The following is a 16,167-nucleotide window of genomic DNA, read 5'->3' on the forward strand; positions in this document are numbered from 1 at the left end:
AATATTTGTTCCAATAAGGCTTTCTCTCTATTTTTAATAAAAATAGCTATATTTTAGAAGAACTTATAAATTTGAAGCATTCATTAACTGAAATTAGTACGTAACAGAAATTTCGTTAGATATTGATTACTAATATTTCTTTTCTCGCAGCAAATAAAATTAGGCAAGCGTGCTTCTATTTGGTTTCAGAAAAATATTAAACACTGAGTATCTGAAACATCTGCGTATTATGAGATGAAATCCCAGTAGTAAATATTCCACGATACATTTCCCCTCTCCCTATCTAACTAATTTCCCACAATCCTCTTTTGCTCGAATAAGTAGAAAGGAAGAAACTAAGTAGGAAAAAAAAACCTTTCAAAGGGTTTGATTCATCGCCAAAAATCGGTCTTGGCGAAATTAATTGATGCAAATCTCGCAATTACGCAATGTGCTGCCATTTGCATACAATTACGGTTCGAGAGAAACCGAATCGGCAAAGTTGTATGCAAATGCAATGGGGGTCTCGAAGGAATGAGATACATTTTGGGTGGGCACGGGGTGGGATTGGATCTTACAAAATTAACAACGAAAGAAAAGCTAAAAGGGAAAAGCTTGTTTCATGTTAATGGATATGGATTTTTAGGAGTGTATTTCTGATACATTGAACACAAACGGAAAATAATAATAAAAAAAAGAAAGGTTTTAAATGAAGAGGTGGTATTTGAATGAGAAAAGCGATGCATCATATTACGGTACTTTATTTAGTCGCCAGTTTTCGATAAAGGAAGAGATCAGGAAAATTATCATACAATAAAAAAATGAAAATCCTTCTTTTGGAGTTCCAATGTAGCTCTAATAAAGTCGTCTCTCAAAGATGGTATTTAATCAATTCTGTTTAATTTCTGCGCTTTCCAAATATCTCTCTCCCTCTAAGTAAAGTGTCTTTTAATTGAGGATTTATTTATTTTAATTAATTCTGGAAAGAGTTTCTTAATCTATTTTTATTCTTCAAACATTTATTTATTATATAAAGCAATATTGTACTTTCCATTGAGATAACCTTACAATGTTTCAAAAACATGTAATTTTGACTATGCTAAACTAAAAAAGCATAAAAACTAAATTATTTTTTTGAGAGTTAAACACGCATTCATAACAGGAAAGTTTATTTATTTGTATTTTTTTATTTTTTTCTTATTTTTTACAAAAATTAAATTTTTTGCATTGCAGGAAGAAAATCTTATAATGTGAAGAATATATAACATGTTCCCTCTGCTTAATTAAAAAAAAATATTTATTGGATTATAACATTCATTTTAGAATAATTATTTTTTCAGCTATTTCAAAAGTTTCATCTTTCAAAAATGTATTCATAATGTAGCGAATATTTTTTTAATCTCAGTTAATCTAATCTTATTAAATTATGAAAATATGCATTTTCCGACTACTTAATTTATGGTGGGGGAACTTATCTCCATGCTTTAGATTAGCCTAATTTTAAAATGTCTTATTAACTCTGAGGTAAGCATCGTTTTTTTTTTAGGAATATGTCCTCCTCAGTAATGTTAATACAGTCCAAGATGTGTTCCAAAGATGCTGAGGTATTGCAGCTAGTATACGGTGGGAAAATTATCATTCCATTTTTAAATCTCATGTACTTGAGGTTACCAATTCCGAGTTTACACAGAATTGGTGAGATATCGAGGGATTTCATACATCAAAAAATTACCAGCGGATTTGTTGTCATACCAATTAAAAGTAGAGGCTTGAGGTTGATGTAGCTGGTTTAGTTTCCTTCTCAAAATGGAAAGAGGATTATTATCGGAGAGGTTTCATGTTCTTTAGCCTCAAATAGGTCAATGACGCAGGATTTCTCCACTGCTTCAACATTTTAATTTGCTGCTAAATTGAAAAACATACTATGTTACTCTTGCTAAGAATTAAATGCATATTTTTCCCAAGAAGTTTCTTTAAGTGATAATAATGACTATTTGCATGTTACCCTCATGAAATTAAGTAAAACTCAATGGTTAATTCATGGTCTGCAAAAATAAACATTTACTTGTTATAACTTAACCATTAAATTAAAAATAATGTTCTAATAACATGCATGCAATTGAAATTTCACTGCAATTTCAAAAAAGCGAGAAGAAAAAAATTTCAACTGGAAAAAGAACAAAGCAATTAGATTTTTCCTTTTTTATTAGTTTGTATGAAGATGTAGTTTAATGAAGATTAAAAAAAGATTAGTTCATATAAAGATAATAAAGATTAGTTTATATAAAGATATATATATATATAAAGATATCTTAGCTGGCATCACTTCAATTACCAGACCACTGGCAATCCATCAATAATAAATCAGTTAGATAAAAACCAATAAGAATAAGTTTTATTGGAACTGGAATACCATATCGTTCGATAGGAAAAGTGCAAATAGCTAGTTGCATAGCCACAAAATTTTGACAGTTGTTTAATTTATTCCACGCAAGGATGTAGTTCAGCCTTTGGCTCAGACATCTCTTCAATGACCTTGTATACACCTAAAAAACGATACAAAATAACAACATTTAAAATTTAGAAGAGAAATGTGTATATAATTATATTCTTTGAGATGCTTATAAAATCTAATTCATTCAAGACTTGTTTTTTAGGTGAAAAATTCTTGAACACATATGAACAAAATAAGTATCAAATTATGCATTTGATCATTAACATTACATCAACAGTGTAATTTTATTTCAAAAAATATTTTTAGTCAAATATATATTATAATGACGGACACACAAACGTTAATAATAAAACATTCTACTCTTACAAGTGGAGATGGAGCAAAAATCTACTTATTGAAAACTGGGGATCGTGGTCTCTGTTTATACGCAGTAGGGTGCATATTGAATCTGAAAGCTCTCCTGTTAATGTTCTACAGAAGTTACAAGAAGGATATCAGGATCAGTTGTCAACTTAACCGAGATCAATATTACGAAGCGGTTTCAGCATATATGCTTAAAACAAGGCATGATTAATTTATTACCTCTTCTGGAAACGATATAATTATATTTATAGTGAAATTGTGCATTGAATTTCTTTAGATTTTTTACCTATCTTGAAGATTAGATAAAGATATTAGATTTTTTTTTCATTTCTCTTAGTTCAGAGCATCATCTTTTTGATGGTTCATCTTTAAAGTTTAAACCATTTACATTAAATTAAACTTTCCTAGAATAAAACAATTTATTTTTATTCAAAATATGTTTGCAGACTTTATTTTCATCAGATTTTGTTGCGTTTAAATAAATAATATACGTTGTTTAGTGACAGATTTATAATACATATTTTTCCCTTTTACGAAATTCTGAGAATTGAAAAACAATGCATTGCATGTGATATTTCGTACAAAGCAATAAAGGTTGTCTTTTTTATCAATATTGAAATATATTTTCTGCTTATTGCCTAGAAAAGCGACAAGATAAAAGTAAACTTCTGTAAGCAATGCGTATATTCAGAATGCGTTTCTTACTATTGAATAAATTTATATAGAAAGTGTTTCGTTGTGATGGCAACGTTTCGAGCTGTAGTTTCCCAAAACAATATTCATGGAAAGTGTTAGAGAACCAATGAAATCAGAAACAGTCCTCTTATTGGAAATATATTCTTATAGATCTTATGTCACCGAATAAAATTGCTGGCATTTTCGCTATGAAGTGAAACTTAGATATCTTATAAAATAAGTTAAAATATTCCTATAGACTTTCTAAGATATTCTATTTTCCTTATAAATGTCAAGTTCTTTGAATCTCTTTCAAAGCATATAAAAAGTTTTTAATATAATATAAAATGTATTAAAGCTATTGATATACACTTTTTCAATGTTTGCTATTTGTGTTTACGTGGTAACAATATTCTCTAAGTATATAGGTTTTGTGAAAAAAACTTTTTCAAAGCGAATATTTTGAAGCTATTTCTGTTAAAAGTTTGTGCAGAAAATCAAACATAATTTAAAAATAGTAAGCAAAATAAGAAGCATACTGAATTTTTAGTCATTATTAAAAAAATTTCAGTTCGCAGTTTTTTTAAAAAAAAGTGTTTAATACTTCGACGGAACTTTCAAAATTAAATTTTATTTCTTCCCCCTCTTTTATTTTTCACTTCAATTTTCGTCTTCTTTTTTTTAAACTTATATTTGCTCAGATGTTTCTCTTTTTTTCCAAGAAGCCGTTATCACATTTAATTATCAAAAGAATAAACTTATAACTACAGTAGTATTCTGTGTAGGGGGCAGGGAACTCTCCTTGCATCAGAAAGGTCCTGGGTTCGAATCCCGGGCAAGGCATGGATGTTTCTTTTTCTCTCTCTGCGTTCTACGTCCTTTCTCATTTGTGTGTGAATGTGACCCGCCCTCTAAACGTGTTGTGGTTACGTGAATGGCGTGGCAGAAGTCAAATTCCTGGCCATAGATGGCGTCACTGAAAAACAGGAACAATCGCACCTCCACTGCCTAAACAGGTGACAAAAAAATAAATAAAATTAAAAAAGGATCGAATTGAAAACACTAGAATAAAACAAAAAATTTTATATAATTTTTGTATAATATTTTGATATTTATTTAAAACAATGTATGCTGAATTTGTAAGGATAAATTTATGCAAAGAGATCAATTTATCAAATTTCTCACTTGTGCGGTCTAACTGACGGTCTATGTTTCGAATGGTTTTTAGGATTGGCGACTAAAATTTCTTCTAGCGTCCACTGTCCCAATTTCAGGACGCTGTTATTCTGGAGTTATAAAAAATAAACTCAAGCACAAATTTTTCCTTTAATAATTAGCACCATATCCATGTAACAAAATCCAAATAAAATTTGCTATTTCTTCTTTATTCCGAGTATAACAATACACATGTTTCAAAAGATTCTTTATTTCTAACTTGCATCCCCTTCAGGTAAAACATTTGAATTTAAAATGTGTTCTTTAATTTTTAAATGCACCAGACATCCTAACAAAATCCTATTCAAATTTACTGTTTCTTCTTTATTCCGAGTATAACAATACACATGTTTCTAAAGATTGTACATTCTTACTTGCAGTACAGAAATTTCTTACTTGCTTACCTTTCAGGTAAAACATTTGAATTCAAAATGTGTTCTTTACTTTTTAAATGCACGTATGCAGCTTTTATGCTTGGAAAAATCTTTCATAACATATTTGTTAGGTTATACGTTTATTTTAAACTGTTTTCTGCCCTTCTAATTGATCTGTATTGTTTAAATGCAAGCATATATAAATAAAGTCTAAATCCTTTTCCTTATTTACACTTATATCGTTTTAATTAAAACTGCGATCTTCAAAGTTAATGTATACGAGTATTGTGAAAATTCAGGAAACATTTCAGAGAAATGTAGTTTATATAGCACTTTTTTATCCTTTGTTGTATATTACAACGGAATACGGAGAAAGATCAATTTTTGTTGATTCATTGTAACAGAATTTTTAGCAAATCTCAAGTCGAGGCAACTAAATGTTACAAAAAGTTTATCATCATTAGCGAAATAAGAAAACCCCATAAGACGTTGGAAATATTGCAAATATTTCTAACGTTGCGTCATATTTATTAAAACAAGGAATGAGAATCAAATATGAATTATAAGTTTAAGAAAATCGAATATTAAAGAAATTGTATGTTTAAAATTCAATTTCTCAGGAGCAGTTCAACCAATTTTTTTCAAAATTTGTACTTTCATAAAATTACACTGTATAATTGTGCTTTAAAAAATTACATTGCGTAATAGATCTAATAGATACTAAAAAATTCTGTTAGATTATCTGAGTTACATTGGTATTATATTACCAAGAAAATTCATTCATATTCAAGAATTTATCTCTAATTTATTTTTTAAACTACCGAAATTTTAATAATGAATATCGGATAGTTGTTTTTTTTTAAATCTGAGCAACTACAAATAAGTGCATATTTGAAAAAAGTGCTTGAAAGTGAATCACGCTTGGAAGGTTTGACTTTCAATGCGGAAAAGCTGTATTTCATGTTGTATTTCAAAACCATAAATTATGAAAATGCTAAATTTAATTTTTTTTGTCCTAAAATAATGCAAAATAATGAAAAAAGTATGAAAAATAAATTTAATAAACATTTTGGGTTAAGATTGATTCCTAGTACATTAAAATCTGAACATTAAATCGAAATTTATTTCATGTGATTCTTTATTTTTTCAGCACACTGTACGTTAAATGCAAGAAATATTTTATGCATTGTATTAAACCATATTTTTTGATTGACATAGATGTCTAAAAAAGCTTGTAATAGTAACTAGTGCCAAAAAGCCCACATTTTAAAGCTATAATAATAAATTAAAACGGAAAAAGCCATTTTGACGCATTCAAATATTATTTTTATACTTTTTGTCAAGCGAAAGTTCATTCTTCTAGACGTTTATTATTTTATTGATGTTTCATTTCCAAAAATTAATCTAAGAAGAAATTTTCTTTTTTTTTAGTTTTGGTTATATTTTTAAGACATGAGAAAAGTCTCGAGGGGGAAGTATCAGTAACGATATCAAAGCATTCGCCAACTTGTTTCATGTCAAAACTTCAGTTAAAGCGGAAAAATTTTTCCTAGGGCATGTGTCATTTGCAGAAAAGGACCTCAAAAGGCTGGAACTAGCAAAATTGTCACGTAATGTCTTTCTAGATGTCATACTTTCTTTGCTCTTAGAAAAATGAAAAAAAAATTGAAATTGCGAAACTTTTTTAAACAATTGCGAAGAAAAAAAAAGTCTATACCAAAAAAAAGTGTTGGTATACTTTAAAAAATAACCATAAAGCAACAAAGTGAAATAATTGTTAATTCTTAAGATTTTTTTTTTCATTTATCATAATTTTAATTTGTAAATGATAAAAGCTGAGTAAATTACTCGACAATTAATTTTGCTATTATTTGACTTGAAATGCTTTCTGCTTAGGTGTATCATCAGAATATTTTTTTTAATCCGGGTTTGAACAGATTACTCAATTTTGAGTTAAGGATTATAAATATCTAACTCCATTTCTTTGCAATTTTGAACCCTACCCAGAAGACAAGGGACCTCCTTGAACATGCATTGGAACAAACTAGCCTTCGTAGAAGACTTTTTGATTGAACTAAACCGCATTTGCGTTACATGGACAGGAAAACTATGAAAACCTCCTGCGGATAGGCCGACGGCAAGGGATTCTATGATTCGTTTTTCACTTAGGGTATTGTACGTCATCATTGTTTCTGGTGCGAGACGGGAGCATAATTTAAATCTACCAGTCCTTCCTATTATTGAAACTTCACTTCATTAGAAGGCAAACGCTCCATCGCCTGAGCCACTACGGCTCCACTAGAGTAACTGCTAAAACTATAAAATAAATATTTATTTACAACTTAAGTATAATTTATAATTTTTTTAAATTTATTAAAAAAACTCTTTCCGATGTACAGCAAGCTTTTTATAGATTTATTATTCCTTTAAGCGGTTTTTAATTATGATGTGAAACTCTATTTTACGCATGTGATGAAACTTTCGTTGGTAAGATAGTCTTTACAGCAAAAATAATCAATTGTTTCATTAAATTAATTAAGGCTACTATTTTGGAAGTTGCTTCTATTAATATGAGAAGCGTCTTTGGGGACATTTTGATCGTTTTTTGCTATTTATTTTGCTAATTTTAATTGTTTGATATTTTTAAAGATACAAGTAAGCTTTAAAACTCTTTTTTTCATCTTTCTTTTTTTTTAAACTTTTCCTAAATTGTTTCTAGGAGTAATATATCAATTTTTTGCCTTTCTGTTGATTAGTGAAATAAAAAATTATGGAAATAACTAAAGCAGTAGAAAAAGGTCACTTTGGCTCTCATAAGAAAAACGTTCATTTTTTACATTTTTATGTCTGCTTAAGACTTTGCAGAACTGAAAGCATCATGAAGTTGAGTTGTAGAACAGAAATTATGGTCCACCATGAAATTATGGTCCTAAGCTTTCCATTAAGGCAATGGAGTTAAGTTATGGTTGAGTTGTGTTTTATCAAATGATCCGTGGAATGTGGTAGATTTAGTTAATCTGGTTGTTTTCTCTATAGTAAGAGAAGTTCAATATTATATTTTTTCATGTTAAGCAGATATATCGTTCAGCCATCTATGCGAGAATGAGAATATCAAATTTTGATAGTCCAGAGTCACAAATTAGGGAGTGCAAGACACTGGAAACTCTTCACGTACTTAAAAAAATGGAGGAAATATTGAAATGCCAACGCTAGGACTTAAACCCCCGTTCTGTCGTTTATGAGATTGACAGATTAGCCCTCTTGGCTATAATCTATAGCCAGTTGAAGGGAACGAAGTGGTTTCCTTACGTAGGCCTAGTTGGGGCAATAAAATTCTGGTTATTTAATGGAATTGGGGGAAAGTTAAGAAATGGTTCTTCTCACACATAACAGCTTTAATTCAGCTTTATAGTTACTTGACTTTTTTTGCAAATATGATAAAATAACAATTGAAGAAATTGTTATTTATCCTTTCTTTGCCCGAAAAATTTCAGATATTATATTATGTAATTTTATAGTCATATAATTATAGACACGTTGTAGCAAATTATAGCTCTTGCACATGGAATCCAAACCAATCCACTCAATCTGATGCAAAAGTTATTATTTGATATTGTTCTCCTGCAGTTTTAATTTTCAGAGTTAAATATTTAAGCTAATAAATTCGAAAATAAATTCTAAATATATTTTGAAGGAAAAAGACCTTTTATAGATAGTTTTAAATTTCAATTTCTTTTGAATATTGAAGATTATAATAAAACTTTCATTTTTTAACTTGTTTTATATATTCAGTTCAATGTATCTTGTGATTTATTAGTACTACGTTTTATTAAGTAAAAGATCTTATAAGAAATATTTGATGATTGTTTAATGGTATGATACAGTCTTAATGTTTTTTTTCTCTTCTTTTTTAGAGCTCTTTGAGTTTTTAAATACTTGGTAAGTACATTTTCTAGTTCATTTTCTTGAATATGTCATTTAGAGAATTAAAATATCTTGAATGTGTTTTTTTTTTCAAATTTATTCTATATATTTTGGGGAAAATAGTTAGAATTATTAATAAAACATTAAATAGATCTTAATATGGCAAAAAACTCCTATTAGTCAAATTAGTTTCATTATATTTTAACAGTAAAATTGTACTAATATTCATTATAATAGTTTTATTTTTAGAATATTTTACTTATTAGAAAAGTTGGTTATAGTGGATTTATTCATTCATGTGCTAATATGATTTTACTATCTCATTATTTTACCATTTTGAGAAAACTCATCAAAAAGCTCATGAATGTTTTCAGATATTTAAAATTGTAAAAACTGTTAAGAAAGTCCTAATAATAATACCAAAACTAAATAGGAAATTCGTAGTTCAAATTTTTGGAAAAGCAAAGAAACATTTCGCATAACTCGCCCAAAATAAGTTGTAGTACATAAGTAAAAAAACACGAGCTCTACATATTTTAAATTGAATTTGCTGAAATAGTAAAGTTTGTATAAACACGAAAAATACTCGTTAGTTTAAACTAAATCCAGACGGTAAAGTAAAAAATAATAATTCTACATTTTACGGAAATCAAAAGCTGTGTTACACTATATAAGAGTAATAAAACGAAGAAAAAACGATAATATTCTAGGCAAGTGAAAAAAAGTAAAAACAAATCTCATTAGTTGTACCATGAAATGTAAAAGCTTTTTGAATTTTGTCTCTCTTTTGAGATAAGAAAGTTCAGTTGCCGATTTAAAAAGTCATTAGGATTTTGAACTTCAGAGGAAAAGGAAAAAAAAAAACATAAATGAGATTTATATTCTTAATTTTTTTTTTAAATCGAGTTTAATAATTTTAATGAAAATCAGTTAAAATCGATAAGTTCGATTGCAATTCAGTAAAGCAAAAGTGTTTCCGTTTATGTTTGATTTTAATTTTATAGGAAAACTGTTCAATAAATGATACGAGATTTATTGAGGAATTCTTTTTTTACTACCAATGAAAACTTAATTAAAAAATTATTCCTGAATTAAGAAATGTTTGTGCTATTAACTGATAATGGTTTACTATGAAACGAAACTAACATCAATAGGATATTCTTGAAAAAGTTAACACAATGATAAATGATATACCATGGAACTACAAATAATATAATAATGGAATTGCAATTTTATGCATATTAAGTATAAAAAGATATGGTTTTTGACACTATTATGAGTAATATACGAACAAACTTAATATTTGTCTACAACGATTAAGAATTTTAGCCACGCTGCTGAAAATAACAGAAATGAACGTAACATTTCTGCTAACATAATCTCAGAAATGAACATAACATTTCTGTAAACATAATCACAGAAATGCTTTTATGTTAACGCTAAACATAACAATAACATAACGCTATTCATTGAATTGGTTAGGAATATTTTAAGCAATTTTCCTTGGAATTTACATATCCATTTCCAAGATTTATTCTTAAAAAAACGAGATGAACGGTGCGCGTTTCTTTAACTATTAATATTTATATATTAATTAGTATTTTTTTGTTTCAATACTTTGATCCATTTTAAATATTTGTCGAAAGCTTGGTGTATTTAGCACGTCATAATACTAGAATCTTTTTCATTCTCTTTGTTTTTTGTACTCCCATTAGTTTCAACACTTGTATTGAACAGAAAATAGTCATAGTTGGCTTTTAGTGTATTTCTTTTTATAAAGTGATGGTAAGAATTAAACAATTGGATTGCAGTATTTAAATAAGTCCACGCTAAAAATGAATTTCTAAAACCAACTTTAACAATGCAACACCAACTACAAGAAAAAATATTAATTTTTTACGTTTTCCAGCAGTAGTTTTTAATTTTACAAGCTCTGATTTGTAACACTTAAATATTCCCCATCAAGTAATTTCATTAATGATTTCTAAAATAGAACTGTTTTTCTCCATGGAAGCTGAAAACTGATTTTGCGAGTGGAAAAAGTTTTATCTACTGAACGGCCGATCTTCTCGTTGTAATAACTCTCGGAGAGATCCGATTTTAAAGTTTTGGTTTTGTCAAAAATTAGTAATGCTCAAAATGCAACAAATATTCATACGGACAATATTCAAATATTCAAAATGGACACAAATAGTGTTTTCTCCTTTGTCTTCACTTACATTTGACTGTCATAAATATGTATCGAGTTTAAGAAGGATCCTATTTTATATTAAAGCGTATTTTTAAGTGTAAAGTTAAAATATAATTCATAGTTATGTGAAATAACGCACATTGAAAACTAATACAAGAAAATAAAGTAATACGCCGTGCCTAATGAATTTTCTTGCTTTTGAATTTTAGTCTGATATTCCACACTTTATTTTATTGCAGAATATAATAAGCATTCAATAATATAAATTTGCGTTTCAAAATTAATTATCATAATATATTCCATATTTCTCAATACATTCTTTGACCATCGCTCAGTTCTTAGTATTTCCAATTAACATCATCAAGTCAATGCATCATTCCAAATAAGTATGTTGCATAAAGCATTCCATTCATTCATCTTTGGAAGATTTTAGCATCACATGCCAAACATAATGTTTGTGCAATGGCGAGGATATTGGAATGGGGGATGCTGTTCTAGAATGGTATAGCTAGTACGAGCAAGCAATAGTATTACCGCGATTGGAGGCCAGTAAACAAAGTAGTGCCATTGGGGAACAAACAGAGCGTATCTTGTGTTAGTGGATTATTAAAGTCAGAACAGAAATCAATAGGTATGTCTACTTCATCGAGTCAATATTTAATTCTCTCTCATGTGTCGAAATTTCAATCAATTCCAGAGCATCCATTTTGTGAGCGTTTAGTTTCAGACGGGATTACATTGTATTAATATTGGCAGAACGTATTATTTAATGCTGGAGATTCGTGAGTTTTGCAATGGGCGATAAATCGGAATTGCTGTGATCTGTTTACCCCGTTGAATTATATCCGGGTCTTTGATTCCAGCTACATTGTAATTCATGATTTCGATGTTTCAGGAAATGTAATCAATAAAGCTGTTTTGTTGGTAAAGAAAATGGTTATAAATAGAATGTTCATTGGCGAAGTTTCGAGAGGGATTTATTTGCTTAAGTGCACGCCAAATCTATTGAACAATATTAGTTTGATGTTAATAATAGTCGCCTAATCTGATAAAGTGAAAATGTTTAGATAAATGAACTAAAATGATCAGATTGAAAAAAAATTATGATTATATTCATTATTTTTTACTCAATAGTATTTATGTTTTAATATATATATATATATATATATATATATATATATATATATATATATATATATATATATATATATATATATATATATATATATATATATATATATATATATATATATATATATATATATATATATATATATATATATATATATATATATATATATATATATATATATATTCTTGTTGTATCGATTTAATTCTTTTTATTAAATAATTGTCTTTTTCCTTACAATTATAAATTCTAAAGAAATAAAATTGAAGATTTCAGAGCAATATATATATATATATATATATATATATATAAATATATATATATATATATATATATATATATATATATATATATATATATATATATATATATATATATATATATATATATATATATATATATATATATATATATATATATATATATATATATATATATATATATATATATATATATATATATATATAGATAGATAGATAGATAGTTTTCGGTCACTTCAGTCACATAGATTGTTCTAAAGTTACTGCTTCGTACACATTAATTACAAAAAAATTTATAAACTGCTTTTGTTATGATTGATAAATTTAGTACTAAACAGAATATGATAAAATTTACCATGTTTCTTGCTCTTTTGGAACACCAAAATGTTCAATAATTTTTACCTAATTACTTTGATAATGATTTTGGTAAAGTTGAAAATTAAATAAGGTCTTATAATGTGTGATAAAGTTTAGTAAGTGTGTTAAAATTTAGTAATTTTATCACGATAACTTAAAGTACGGCATAAAAACAATCTATTTAGTTAAAATGAATTTTCGGCATCGTATTTTTTTAACAAATGTGTGGTATAAAAAATGGTTATAAATAGAACATTTACGGGCGAAGTTTTGAGAGGAATTGTTTGCGTATGTACATGCCAAATCTATTGAACAGTATTAGTTGGATGTTAATGTTAGTTGTTTAATCAGTTCAAGTGAAAATGTTTCTGATAAATTATTTGTAATTACCTATTCAGAAATAAATTAGAAGCATGTAGTCAAACTAAAAAAAAAAATTAAATATATTTCTACACAATTGCGCTTGAGTTTTAGCTACGAGATATCAAATCTTGTGTTTCGAATAAATCAAGCCTAAAAAGAAATTTTTCTTTATAATATAATTTACTGTCATTTTTCGACTGCTCTAAGTTACTATTCCATACGCATTCATTTCAAAATAAAATTAATAAACTTATTTTGCTAGGATAGATGTGGTTATTTATAACAACTATGTATAATTAATAGGGCTTATTTAATATGACATTTCGGGTCACAATGTAAAGTGAACCAAAACAAAAAAGGTAGTCTGAAAAACTTTTTTGCACTGAGAAAAAAAGCATAGTCGAAACTACTAAAATATTGTAAAATTTACCATGTTTCTGGTTCTTTCGGAATACCGAAAATTGCGGTACTTTTTACGAGAGTGATTTGGAAAATTTAGCAATCAAATGTTGTTTTATAATATGTGATAAAATTTGGTAAATGTGGTAGAATTCGATAATTTAATCATGGGGATTAAAACCATTTACTCTGTTAAATTTTTTCTTATTTGTATTTTTATTGAATGTGTGTTAGTAAGAGCTGTACTTTTGAAAACAAAAATTTCCAGCAAACCGTTACCATATGAACGGAAAATTTACCAAGTGAATAGTTGCTTTTTTTTACTATAAATGTAATAACTATGGAGTGGGGTAATTTTATCAGAGTTTTCTCTGAGAAATAATAAGATTTTTACGAAATAATTATATACTGGATTTGAATTTATGACCACTAAAATATGGAAAACAACCGCAATCTGTAAAATATGATACCTTTAATTTACTCAGTGATAGGCATCGCAGTAATCGTTTGAATTTAGTTAGGATAGCGGTCAAACGTTTATGAGTTTTTTTTAAATGTTCTCAGCATATTTCACTATTTCAAAGGAAGTTTTGTACATACTTATGACATTCATTTATTTATAGATAACTTAATGCAAAGAAACTTTTAAAAATTATCTATTTTTTATTATTTTATTTAAGTATGGTCAAAAACATTTTGAATTCTGAGGTATACAAAATTTTTATATCCTCCTAAAATTCCTCGTTTTAATTGTCAAAATTCCAAATTTCTACTAAAATGGTAAAATAGTTCTTGTGTCATTAAAACTTGTTGATTTATATAGTACGAACTGTATATATAGTCATCTAAAATTAAATACTTTAAAAAAAATTGTATTCCTTACATTTTGAACTTTTTCCCACAATTAATTAATAAAATACAATAAATAAATTATTAAAACTCATTTTAATAATCTCTACTACACGAAACTTATGAATATGTGCAAAAAAAATATTGAACCACTTTAAATGTTTCAACGTGGTGAAATATGCTAAAAAAATTAGCATTAAAGGCCCAAATCTATTGTCCTCTCTCCTAACATTCCTTGGGGGATATACCCAAGGAATTCTTTGGAGGTAAAAAAATTCTCATTATACCTAGCTATTGGTACTGTAATTTCCGTATTATCATATTTTCCGTACCCACGACATAATTAATTAACTAATAATCAGAATTTCTCAAAATGGTTTAGTTTATTTAGCGAAAGAACGGTTTTGTACCTGATTTGTTAACTTTATTAATAATTAACACTGAATAGACAATATATTTGAAGACAGCCTATTGAACCATTACGATTGATACTCAATGTGCGAAAATCCAATCACGGGGTGTATTTTCTGGATTCATTAAATATTTTTTCAGTTACAAAATAATAAGATTCAGATGTATTTATTTAAAATATTAATTATAAACAAATAAAATTTCATTACTTACCATTACTTACAGAGACAACTGTTGGAGGCTTTTGAAAATTATTTTTTTAGAACTGAAGCAGAATATTTTTGAAACATATTTTTTTGTTTAAAAATAATGTTCGAACCTAATTTAAGAATGTGTCTATTTGACCTTATGGAGAGGCCGCGGCCAGAAGATAAACTACATCCTTGATAGAAATCAATCAATCATTTAATGTAATTTTCTGGTTGTGAAAACAACTAGCTGTTTGATACGTCCTACCATCCCAATAGAAGCATATTCCTATTGGTTGCTATCTAACTGATTGATGATTGATGGATTGCTAGTGTACAGGTAGGTGAAGGACGTCAGCTTATTAAAATATAAACACACTACTCTTCCTGCCACTAGGAAAATATGTACTGTAGTAGATTTATAGTCTTTAGTATTTACTTCGAAAAGTTCTCATTATTTTTCCAAGAAATTTCTTAAAAGACTGGTTATAAAACATTAAATGAATTTTCTTATTTTTTCCCATGATTTTTAGAATTTTAATTGCATTTTATAGAATTATTTTGGAAATCTAATTGCAGTTTATTCTTGTTGCATTTTTAATTTCGATTCGGATTTTATTAAAATTTTGATTTAAATAAAAAGAATGATATAAAAAGGATCCTTTTCAACAAAATTAATGGTCTTTATGTTTCTCGTATGTCAGGGTTTGATACGTAACTTTATTTTTGTAACGACTTCTGTTTTTTGAAAAACCTTTCAACGATAGATGATTTGTTGCTGGTATTAGATGTATTAGTAAAAAATATATAAATAACTTTACTTATTAATTAGGGAAACGAACCATATTTCATATTTTGAGGTTTTATATTACGTTAATTATAAAAAAATACTGAATTTTTATTTCATTGAAATTAAAAAGAAAACATTTAAATTAATATTTCCAAATCATTTTGTTAAATTTCTTTTATTTATCAAAAACTTAAAGGAACTGTCTTACAGAAAAAAATATCTATCTTCATAAATTTATAAAAATA

The 16,167-nt window shown here is 27.3% G+C and overlaps 1 protein-coding gene across 1 annotated transcript in view; it reads left to right on the forward strand.

Annotated features, from left to right (window-relative positions):
- Positions 1–16,167, forward strand: part of LOC107450269 (protein O-mannosyl-transferase Tmtc3) — a 250,346-nt gene that overhangs the window by 51,001 nt on the left and 183,178 nt on the right. Inside the window, exon 2 of the mRNA XM_071180106.2 lies at positions 8,976–9,000. The gene's annotated coding sequence lies outside the window, so the exon portion shown is untranslated. The remainder of the gene's footprint in view (positions 1–8,975; positions 9,001–16,167) is intronic.

The sequence above is a fragment of the Parasteatoda tepidariorum genome, chromosome 1 (assembly GCF_982258835.1).
Source record: "Parasteatoda tepidariorum strain Cologne lab strain chromosome 1, Ptep-v5.0, whole genome shotgun sequence".
Classification (NCBI taxonomy): domain Eukaryota; kingdom Metazoa; phylum Arthropoda; class Arachnida; order Araneae; family Theridiidae; genus Parasteatoda; species Parasteatoda tepidariorum.